The sequence below is a fragment of the Triticum urartu genome, chromosome 1 (genome assembly GCF_003073215.2).
Source record: "Triticum urartu cultivar G1812 chromosome 1, Tu2.1, whole genome shotgun sequence".
In the NCBI taxonomy this organism is placed as follows: domain Eukaryota; kingdom Viridiplantae; phylum Streptophyta; class Magnoliopsida; order Poales; family Poaceae; genus Triticum; species Triticum urartu.
Genome location: NC_053022.1, coordinates 424521351 through 424531999, shown reverse-complemented (window position 1 = coordinate 424531999; position 10649 = coordinate 424521351).

The following is a 10649-nucleotide window of genomic DNA, read 5'->3' as shown; positions in this document are numbered from 1 at the left end:
AGGCCTCCACGGCAGGAGCCGGCCACGGGAGGCAGGAGCAGGCGGCACGACCGGCGCTGCTTTGGGCGGCTGGAGCAAGAAGACCAGAGGTTAAAGAAGCACTACGGCCGTTGGATGGACATCGTACAGTCACTAGAGCTAGAAACCGTTCATATTGACTAAGTTGACAAAGCCCTCCGTCCCTGTCAACTTAGTAGGCCCACAAGTCAGCCTCCCACCAAGGTGGGTCCCAGCTAGCAGGGGGAGTATTCATTTTTTTGTGCGTAATAAGGAGGCACTTCCGGTGGGTCCGAGCTGACAGTGGGGGGAACGTTTTTTTCGCGAAATACGGTGGCCCGTCCGGTGGGTCCCAGTAGTCAGGGGGAAACATTTTTTTTCGCAAAATAAGGTGGCCCGTCCGGTGGGTCCGCGCTGTCAGGTGGAGGAATAATTATTTTGTGCATAATAAGGAGGCACTACCTTGCGGCCGCCGTGGACCCAGCTGTCAGCCTCTCCATGTACAGTACTCTTCCGATGGAAGTCGGTCGTTGACCACGTTGACCACGCCGTGCCGAGAGCACCAGGGTGGTGGACGACAGCGAGGCCTAGGAAGGGGACGACGCGGAGCCGGGGAAGACACAGCAGTGGAAGCCCGCACGGAGAGGAGTACGAGGGTTCACTGGTTAAGCTGCGGTGTGAGGCTGCCGTCACCGTAGAATAACAGGGGATGTGGGTGAGTGGAGGGATGGCCTGGCCAGCGGTGGGAGTAGTATGGGGGCGGTGAGGCCTCCGCGGCAGCACAGCTGGCCACGGGAGGCAGGAGCAGGCGGCACGACCGGCGCTGCTTTGGGCGGCTGGACCAAGAAGACCAGAGGTTGAAGAAGCACTACGGCCGTTGGATGGACATCGTACGGTCACTGAAGCTAGAATCGTTTATATTGACTAAGTTGATAAAGCCCTTGGTACGCTCCAACTTAGTAGGCCCACAAGTCAGCCTCCGAAATGGTGCGCCCCAGATGTCAGGGGGAGGAATCATTTTTTGGGCGGCCGAAGCTAAGAATATCCGAGATTGAAGAAGAAGCACGACATCCATTGGATAGACATCCAACGGCCACTGCTGCTAGAACCATGTGTTGACTATAATAAGTTGACAAAGCCTTGCATACGCATCAACTTATTCTTTTAGGGGATGCGTCACTTATTAGGCCCACAAGTGTGTGGCAGAGAACTTATAGCCCATTTGCGTTTTGGAAGAATGTACATCCCATTTTTGAATTCTAATGGAATTTACAACAGCCCATTTACAGTTTGTTAAAAGTACAACCCATTTTCTAGCTAGGACAACGATTAATAATTTCAACCAACCGTTGAAGACAGAATTCAATAAAATTTCCCACATTTTGATGGGATCTGAAATATTTTTATCCCGAAATTTCTAGTCAGATTAAATATAAATTTGTATTACGTAAAAATCCAACGAATCATTGCGCGCGCAACAATGAAAATTTAAGATTTTCAAAATCCATAATTAATATTTTATAAACTAATTTCGTGTTTGGTGCATTTTTTATAGTTACTGCCCAGTTTTTATAATTACATCCCATTTATTATTTTAAAAGCCCATTTTCCTGTTAAGCCTCATGCATCCCTCCTAGGAAAGATTTGCAGCCCAGCGGGGCGGAGAATAACAAGTTAACCTTGCCTGGGTATTCCTCAAAAAGACGTATAGCTGCGCTAGCCATTTTCATCTTGAAAAAATTAGTATCTGGGCTGGATATCTCGCCTGGGCTAGACGGGCCACAGCCCGCCCAGTTAATACCCTGCTCTCCTCTGAACAACAACGAAATCATCACCAAGAAAAACTCTGCAGTGCTCATGCCTCAAAAACACAAATACTTCTCGAGCTGCTTGGTCCCAGCTGTTGGCCGCACCTTGTGCAATTCTCTCGTTTATATTGACTACATAGGTTGACAATGGTGTGGGACCGTGATGTCAGGAAACCAGGAGTAAGCAAAAACAAATATAGTTGTACATAATAAGGAGGCACTTGCGTATGTACGGTATGGCCCTAGTGGGTCCCTAGTGTCATCCAGTCAAAATAAAGTCATCTGCTAAATCCTCATGTTCGTTGACGATGTTAACAATGCTCGGCGCCACGACGAGCGCAACAACTCGAAGGACAATGGAGAGGGCCTCGTGGGCCCTACGGATGGTCTGATACAGTGCTCACTGCTCATTCAGGAAGCCAGGATCATCGGACACCTATGAGCACGTTCGAGAAACTGAGACGGCATGAAACGGTAAGGCCACGCTTGGGAGCTCTGGTTTATTTCAAACCTGTATTAACATACAAGTGTAATTTACTCGTCATCGAAAACAACGCGTAAAATACATGCGTAGTGAAACCGAGGGCCCGAGGTCTGTAAGTAAAACCGGCGGGTGACGCGTGTAATTTGAGAGACCAGTGTATATTTTACGAGCACTACTATATGGACGACATTACCAAATGATACATGCACGACGTGTGTATCATGCCATCCATGGGCAAGGCTGAAACAGCAGCTAACGGCTAGATTAGCAATCGTCCGAGTGTCGTTCAGCATTTTTCTCGTGTGTGAAGTACTTCCGATATTTTACTAGTCGAAATCGACCAACCAAGCGCCTTCGCCCGAGACCATCTGCTTTAATTTACAAGCGTCAGTTTTACAAGCGGTTTTGGTTGGAAAACGACGATCCAATCACGGCCTAATATCATGAGTTGGTCGGAAGATCATATGGTTTCATGTCTAACCTACCCGACTTGTCGTATAGGCTATGAATGAAACATCAGACGATGAACTTCTTAAGCACGGAAACAACAGAAGAGGATGATCTTCTTAACAAGCAAATCACTGGCATTAGATCGACATGCAAAACAATACAGAGCATTGTTCTCAGGAGGCACTGTGAACAGCTCGTGATGCCGCATGCCACAACATTCCAAGCTGAACTTTGCAACCGAACACAAGGCCTGGCATTACATAGACAATATTCAGAACAAACTCTTAACACAGGAATATCTCAGCAGAGTAACTATTTACTTCTAAACTAAACACAGGAATAGGAAAAAACACTCGACGCTGCTGACAGCAAGGGCGTCCCACTCAAAAATATCAAATGCATGTCTTCTGGCTAACATCAATGAGCAAATTTTGACAAGGTTTTCCAATTCCAATATATTAAACTAATGTCTTCTTGCTAACATCAATGATTAAACTTTGACAAGCTTTTCCCATTCAAAATATGTAATGCCTATGATCGTGGAGTCCTGTCGTAGCTTCTTGTACTTGTTTGGGCACTTTTTGCCCAGGGCACTCCACCTGTTGTTAAATTGCCAATGGTCTCTGCAGACTAGTCATGTCACCGGTGTTTAATAATACTCTGTAAAGCTTCTCGGTCATTCCTTCTGTAATGTAGCGAAAACAATGACTGCTTCGTTCTGCAAAGTGGAACGACCAACTGGACCCAGTAATGCATCAATTTGCCTTGGAAACATTGGCTCCTTTTGTGCAGTTCAACTAAAATCAAAGTCGGAATAAAACCGAGCTTTAATTTTGATATCCCTGTAAGCAACAATAGGTCTAAGGGAAACAATTACTGAGAAATAACGGTTGATGACTTGTACTTGCAGAAGAAAAGCATCTACTGATCTACTTTATCTTAATGGGAAACAAAGCAAGAGAGTAGCAATTCTCCATCAGTGTGATTCATTCATATTGACTGAGACATTATCTTAACAATGCCTTGTTTCAACATGTATAAAGAACGACAAAGCAAAAAAGTACCATTCCTAAAACAATGCAACTGATTCATTTTAACAGAGACATTATCTTAACAATACCTTGGTTAAACATGTAGAAAGAACTACAAAGCATGATAGTACCATTCCTAACAAGTGTTGCAGTTTTGAACTAAGATTCAGTAGTTATTTAATTCTGAGAGTGGCATTGCTTAATTTTACCAGTGGCATTAGATTAACGAAAAGCATAAACAGTTCCAAGGGAGAGTGGGTGCAACAATAGTATGTGCTTCCATCTACTTATAAAGGGGGTGATGCAGAGTTTGTTGTAACAAAGCAACAAGCATCATGTCTGGGTTGGTCCCATTTTTGTTCACTACTTAATGGGAAAAGACAGCAATACAATAGCTTCAATTCAACATTTATTTAAAATAGTACCAATACAAGTAGCACAACATCTCAAAGCACACTGCACAATCATGTGGATGAAGGCCTGTACTGACCTTTCATGAGACGGACAAGATAAAATACGAATCTGCCAACATGAATAGGAAATTCAATCTCGTTTTGTGCAGTTGCACTGAAATCAAGCAAAGTGTTTCGCGTAGCGAAGCAAACTGTTGCAATAGCAACAAGTTGAATAGATATCCCTGTTTAAACAGAGGCAAAAAAGGAATCAATTACTTGCTAATAAAGGAGCATGAAACATGCGACCAGAAAAATGGTAACCCGCCTATCCCTAACAACTGTTGCAGTTTTGAAATAAGATTCAATAGTTAATTCTGGGAGTGGCATCAATTACTGGCTTATAAAGGGGGTGACGCTGAATTTGTTGTAACAAAGCAACAAGCATCATGTCTGGGTTGGTCCCATTTTTGTTCACTACTTAATGGGAAAAGACAACAATACAATAGCTTCAATTCAACATTTATTTAAAACAGTACCAAAACAAGTAGCACAACATCTCAAAGCACACTACACATCATGTGGTTGAGACCAAGATTTGAAACAACTCGCCACGAAGACTGGAAACAAATCTCAATCTCCTTTTGTGCAGTTCCACCAAAATTAAGCAAAGTCACCGGTGTGACATTCAAGTTGAACTGCACAAAACACTCTTAAAACATAAGTGTTTTGAGTAGCGAAGCAAAATGTCGCAATAGCAACAAGTTGAATCGATACCCCTATTTTAACAGAGGCAAAAAAGGAAACAATTACTTGCCGATAAAGGAGGATGACAAAAAGAAGCATCTAACTTATCTTGGATGGAAAACAAAGTAGGACAGTAGCATTTCTAAAATGGTTGCATTGATTCATATTAACAAAGACATTCTCTTGAAACAACATTCGTTAAAAAATGTAATTTACTTTTAACAGTGGCATTGCTTCAATTTTCCGGCGGCATTCTTAGATTAACAATAGCAAAATAGCTGTATGGGACATGCCATCACCATGTGCATCCACACGTATAAATGGGTGATGCAGAGTATGTAGCCAAGCAGCATATATGCGCTGGTCCCATATTTGTTCTCTTTGAACCTTCTTCCTATGTGAGGGCAGCAAATCTAGTCCTACACAAACTACCCGACCCCCCAGTTTCTTTCCCTTTTCAACAAAGAGATCGGTTCCTTACAGATGTGTGTACTGGGTTACCCCCTTTTTCCCTTTTCGACCCACAAAGCGGCTGGATAGCCAGTCTATGCTACTTTCCGCCCCTCCTTTCCTCAGTGAACTACGTCCTAGATTCTTGCTCGAGCCCACCACACCCTTCTTTCCTCTTTGAACCAAGACCTAGATTCGACTACAGATCGAAAAAGATCCACATGCAGCTAGAGCAATGACGGTTTCAAAGAAACTTATACCTTAGGGTCGTAGGGATGTGGCAAGGCATGCGGCGGGAGGCTGGATCTGCCCACACTACGTACGGCAGGGAGGAAGAAGGGGTCGGTGGCCCTCCCACACAGGCGCTGGGTGAAAGAGAACAGCGCAACCGACAGTGGATTGCCTCCCTCGCCAAAGGTGATAGAGTGAACGCTGCACCTCCTCCCCTTCCCGGTGCGATGGGATACGGACGCCTCCTTCACCAGCTGTGAGGGAGGAGAGAGAGACAAGAGGCCAACGCAGTCTTGTTTAGATCTGGTGAAGAGAGGGTGAGAGACTGTGAATATAGCAAACCCTAGCAAATGAACGCTGAGCCTCTAGCGTGTAACATATATGTAGTGCGGCCAGCGTGTGGAGAGTGCAAACCCTAGCGAACAAGCGCTGAGGCTCCCGCTTATATATATACTACTGTAGTACGGACTGAGCTCCGGTGCCTTCACTACACCTGCTTTTGGCTGTATGACAGGTGAGCCAGCCACATTTTGGGCCCACCTGTCATAAATCCAAAGGCAGGTGCACTAAATCAATGAAGCTGCGTCCATATAGTACTCTCGTGTATACGACTAATATATAGTGGAGTGGTTTTCTTATTCTCTCCATAACAATCGTTTTAAATTGTGTAAGTACAAAACGAAACTCTTTATTTAATGTACAGTGAAGAAAACTAGTACTACTTCCGATGAACTAACGATCCACGCCCACGCGTCCTGGTCGCACTTCCTGTCCTTCACGTGTGGTACACTACCCTCCCTTAAGTGAACAACCACACATGCGCCAAATTATCGGAAACGTGTGAGAGTGTGTACAAATAAAGAATTTTAATTTCAATTATCGGAAAGGTTTGAGAGTATTACAAAGTTTAACTTTAGTCAAATCTAATATGCGGAGTAAATAAAAATGGACTGCGACTACGTCCATCCGGGTTTTTAGTCCACACCATTTTTTAAATCAAACTTAATAGCTGGACAAATAAAATTACAGGGGAGCTGGAGACAAAGTTGTGAGAAGGCTCAGAAATCAATACAAAACTTATGCTCTTAGTACCAACGTCGATCCTTCTTCAAGGAAACATTTGGTTCATAGCCAATTGTGTGATAAAATTGCACCAACGTGAAAGACGACTGCGTCTCCAACGCAACCAAGGTGAACTGACGAAGGATATCATCTTTGTGCGTAACAAGCAAAGAACACTGATGGAAGACAACTTGTTTTTCATTGAAAATCGACCAGCTTCACCAGCCGACGCAACCATGAGGCGCAACCATGAGCATCGATAGGTCATCATGGTGATGCATCATCCATTTTGTATCAAGTTTGGGTGAGGCACCTATGAAGTTCGACAAATCCTCAATATGGTCTGTTTCTTCTCAGCAATCAAGCTCAAGGAAGGAAGAACCACGTGGCAGAGGACAATGAGGCGGAACAACAATGGCCATCCAATTTTGTGCAGTTCCACTAAAATTGAGGAAGACATGCCCGGGTATGGAGACACGCATCGCTGTTTCCAAAAATATAAAAAAGGTTTAGCAACGACATCTCAATTGTCAATAAGAATTAATGAAAAGTACACCAACAAACAGAAGCATCATAATTATCTTGATGGGAACTAAACCAGGATACCCGAGAAAAAAAGCATTTCTTCATTTAACCAGTGATAGTACTACCACCATATGGACAATGACCGCACAACCACCATGTACTTTTTGTCGAAACAACATGTATACCTCCACCGAGGCATAAATCAGGACAACTTTTCGAGTGGCATTTCCTCTATAATAGTACTAGTAGGTGATGTTGGACCAGCCGACGAACCCTAGCTACTATGCATGGGGAGCTGGGGAGTAGTCGCATAGAAGAAAACCTGCACGCAGCGACCTGGGGAGCTGGACCAGTACAAGAAGTTATACGTCAGGTGGGCGAGATGTCATTTAGGCGGGCGGGCGGGATCTGCCCACACGACGGCAGCGAACAAGGGCGCGGAGGATCTTCGTCCGTGCCAGCGCTGGCTCCGAGAGAACGGTGCGCATTGGCTTCCTCCGTCGCTAACGGCGACAACATCAATGCTGCACCTCCTCACCTCCCGCAGCGGACGGGATTCGGCCGGATCTGTGACCACCGGTGAGGAGAGAGATAGAGTGGACACTCTTATCTTGTTTTGATATGGAGAGGGTGAGAGAGTGAGACGCGAGAAACTCTATCAAACAAGAGGCTATAATGGAGTAAAAAAATCTCTCCATAGCAGTGGTTTTAAATAGAATACGCGTGTTCCCGGAAAAAAGAAACGAAAACTGGCAGACAATTTTTTAAGGGTCTGTCTAGGACACATCTAGATGTGACATAGTTATGTCACATCTAAGTTGATGTCCACTCTGTTTGTGGTCTATTTTTTTCCTAGTTTTTTTGTTTCTTGTTGCTACATTATATACTTGTGGGAGCTTAGATGTGATATCCTTAAATAACATCTAGATGTGAATTAGACAAACTGATTTTCTAACGTACCAAGAAAGAAAACTCGATCAAAAACACGCCCCCGCTTCCAGGTCGCGAGAGTCGTCGCGCACACACACATAGACATAGACATGCATATCCGTGTTTATGTAAAATTCCATTTCCATCTCCATCTCCAATCATATTTATCCAACTAGCACATTATTTACATTGTTAATTATATACGCAACAATATTAATGTACAACATCTCTTGTTTGCGCACGTCCGGACCGCTTCCACGGCCGGTCCTGACCAACCCGAACCCTCTTCATCACCCGCGCATGCTTCCCGCCCGAAACGGTCAGTGCCGCATTCATGCCCGGCCAGAGCGGACGCGACCTCTCACTGGCACCGGCATTGAAGCGGAGCGCCGGCCGAGAGAGCGTCGCCCGCGCCGCTTCCGGGTGCACGTGGCTGCTCCACATTCAAAGGTCGCAATAGCCGGCTACAACATGCATGTAAAAGGTTCTTGGGAGTCCGTGCTACAGCTAGCTGTCCTCCCCCAACTCGTCAATCTCTTCCAGTAGTGCTAGTACTCCATGGCGCGATCCATCGACAAGCAGGCGAGAAAGTTATCGTATACTCGGTTTGCGGTGAGTGGCATGCCGAGCGACCGTGTGGGGTCGAGCCGTGGAGGAGGGTGAGACACGAAGACGATAGACGTGATTTAAACGTTGGTTTTGCTCGATGGCGCGATCCAACGAAACGAAACGTTGGTTTCTCTCCGTTTCCATTTTTTCTCTGGAAAAACGAAAACTTTCCACCCATTTTCATTCCTATTCCAAGGTTGCCCCGTTACAACATTCCATCAAATACAACGGAAAACTAACACGCATACTGATGCATCTCAATGATTCACAGATCATAGCCAATATTTACTTCACAACTAAAGAAAAAAGTTGTGAGAGCGTGTATGAAAGAAAAACTACTGATGGGGTCACTATGACTTAAAGCCTAAACCCTAAACATGATTTAATTTCCTGGCCAGGTAGAACCTATCGAAGGAAAGACGGCTGGCACCCTCGGATCATATGACGCTTTTGTGCAGTTCCACTAAAATCGACCTGAGCATCCCTGATGGCAAAGATATTGAAGAAGTGTGATTAGAATAATAGTACTGGCACTAGTTCATGAGACATAAACTCATCACAAGTAGAAGCCGGTAGAAGTAGAGAAAGATCGACATGGAGATGGAGCTACGGCAGTGGAGCAAGCCGGCTCCAAAAGGAAGATGGACTACCTGGGACGTCGGGCTGTAGCTAGAAGGGCGGTTGGGACGCGGCATCGGCCCATACCGCGGTGACCCCCGATTGGGACGCACCGACTATGGGTTTTCTCCCTCGCCGATGTTGACCACGTCTGCGCAGAACATTGTTCCCTTCCCCCAGCTGCGAGATCAGGCCCGTCATTCTATGCTTGTGAAGAGACCAACCTAAGCAAGCAGGCTTGTTGCTTAGGCTCCTGCTAGTGTATATATAGTGGTTTTCTTTTTCTCTCCATATCAACCATTTTATATTGCGTACGTGTCATTCAAGAGTGAAATGATGGTTGCTTCTTCTGACTAACACTACAAAAAAAAGACACATCCGTGATATTTTGGGCCGAACGCATTTTTTTTCCGTCATACATATGACAGTTCTATGACGATAATTGTGACAAAACCCGATATCATCATAGGTGTGGTGGCCTCCTACTTCTATGACAAAAAATCATGACAGAAAATGGGCTTTTTGTCCTGGGCGGGCCGCAGACGCAGCTGCATGACATTCTTTGGGCCGTACATGATGGAAAAAACCGTGGTAGAAGCGAGGGGGAGGAAAATTTCAGGGAGTTCCCGGTTACGGTGGGAGGTCAGGGGCCGAGTGATGCGCGTTTCTCTCGTACACATACGCGCATGTGTGCGAGGCGTTGGCTCTAACTGAACCCGAGCGAGGCGTTGGGCTCTAACTGAACCTGAGCGATTGCACTACAGGCTACGCGTTACTGAACCTGAGCGATCGATCGATGGCTGTTAACTGAACCCGATCGAGCGATTCCTTCGCTACTGCTGCTAACTGAAGTTGATCGATTGGATGAACAGTGAGCGTTGCGGGGGGGGGGGTTGTGTCGTGGTTTTGTCACGGCAGGTGTCCTCGTGAAAGGACTTAGTCGTGGAGCCATCGCTACGGGTTAGCTTGAAGGGGTTAAAGCGGACAAGGGATGCAAGAGAGTTTATACTAGTTTGGCCCCTTCGATGAAGGTAAAAGCCTACGTCTAGTTGTGATGGAATTGATGGGGGTTCGATGACCAGGGAGCAAATACGCTTTGCCTAGTCCTCGAATTGTTGTCTGTTGTCCTTGAACCGCCGCCGGGTCGTCCCTTTATATACATGGGTGACGCCCGTCGATTTACAGAGTCCCAAGACCGGCTCATAGACGTGTCCGGTTCGGTCTCTATTATTTCTAACTTACAACACAAGTTACATACTAATGCCGGTTCACGACTACAAGCCTTAAACCAGTTCTGGGCCTTGGGCCCCTATAG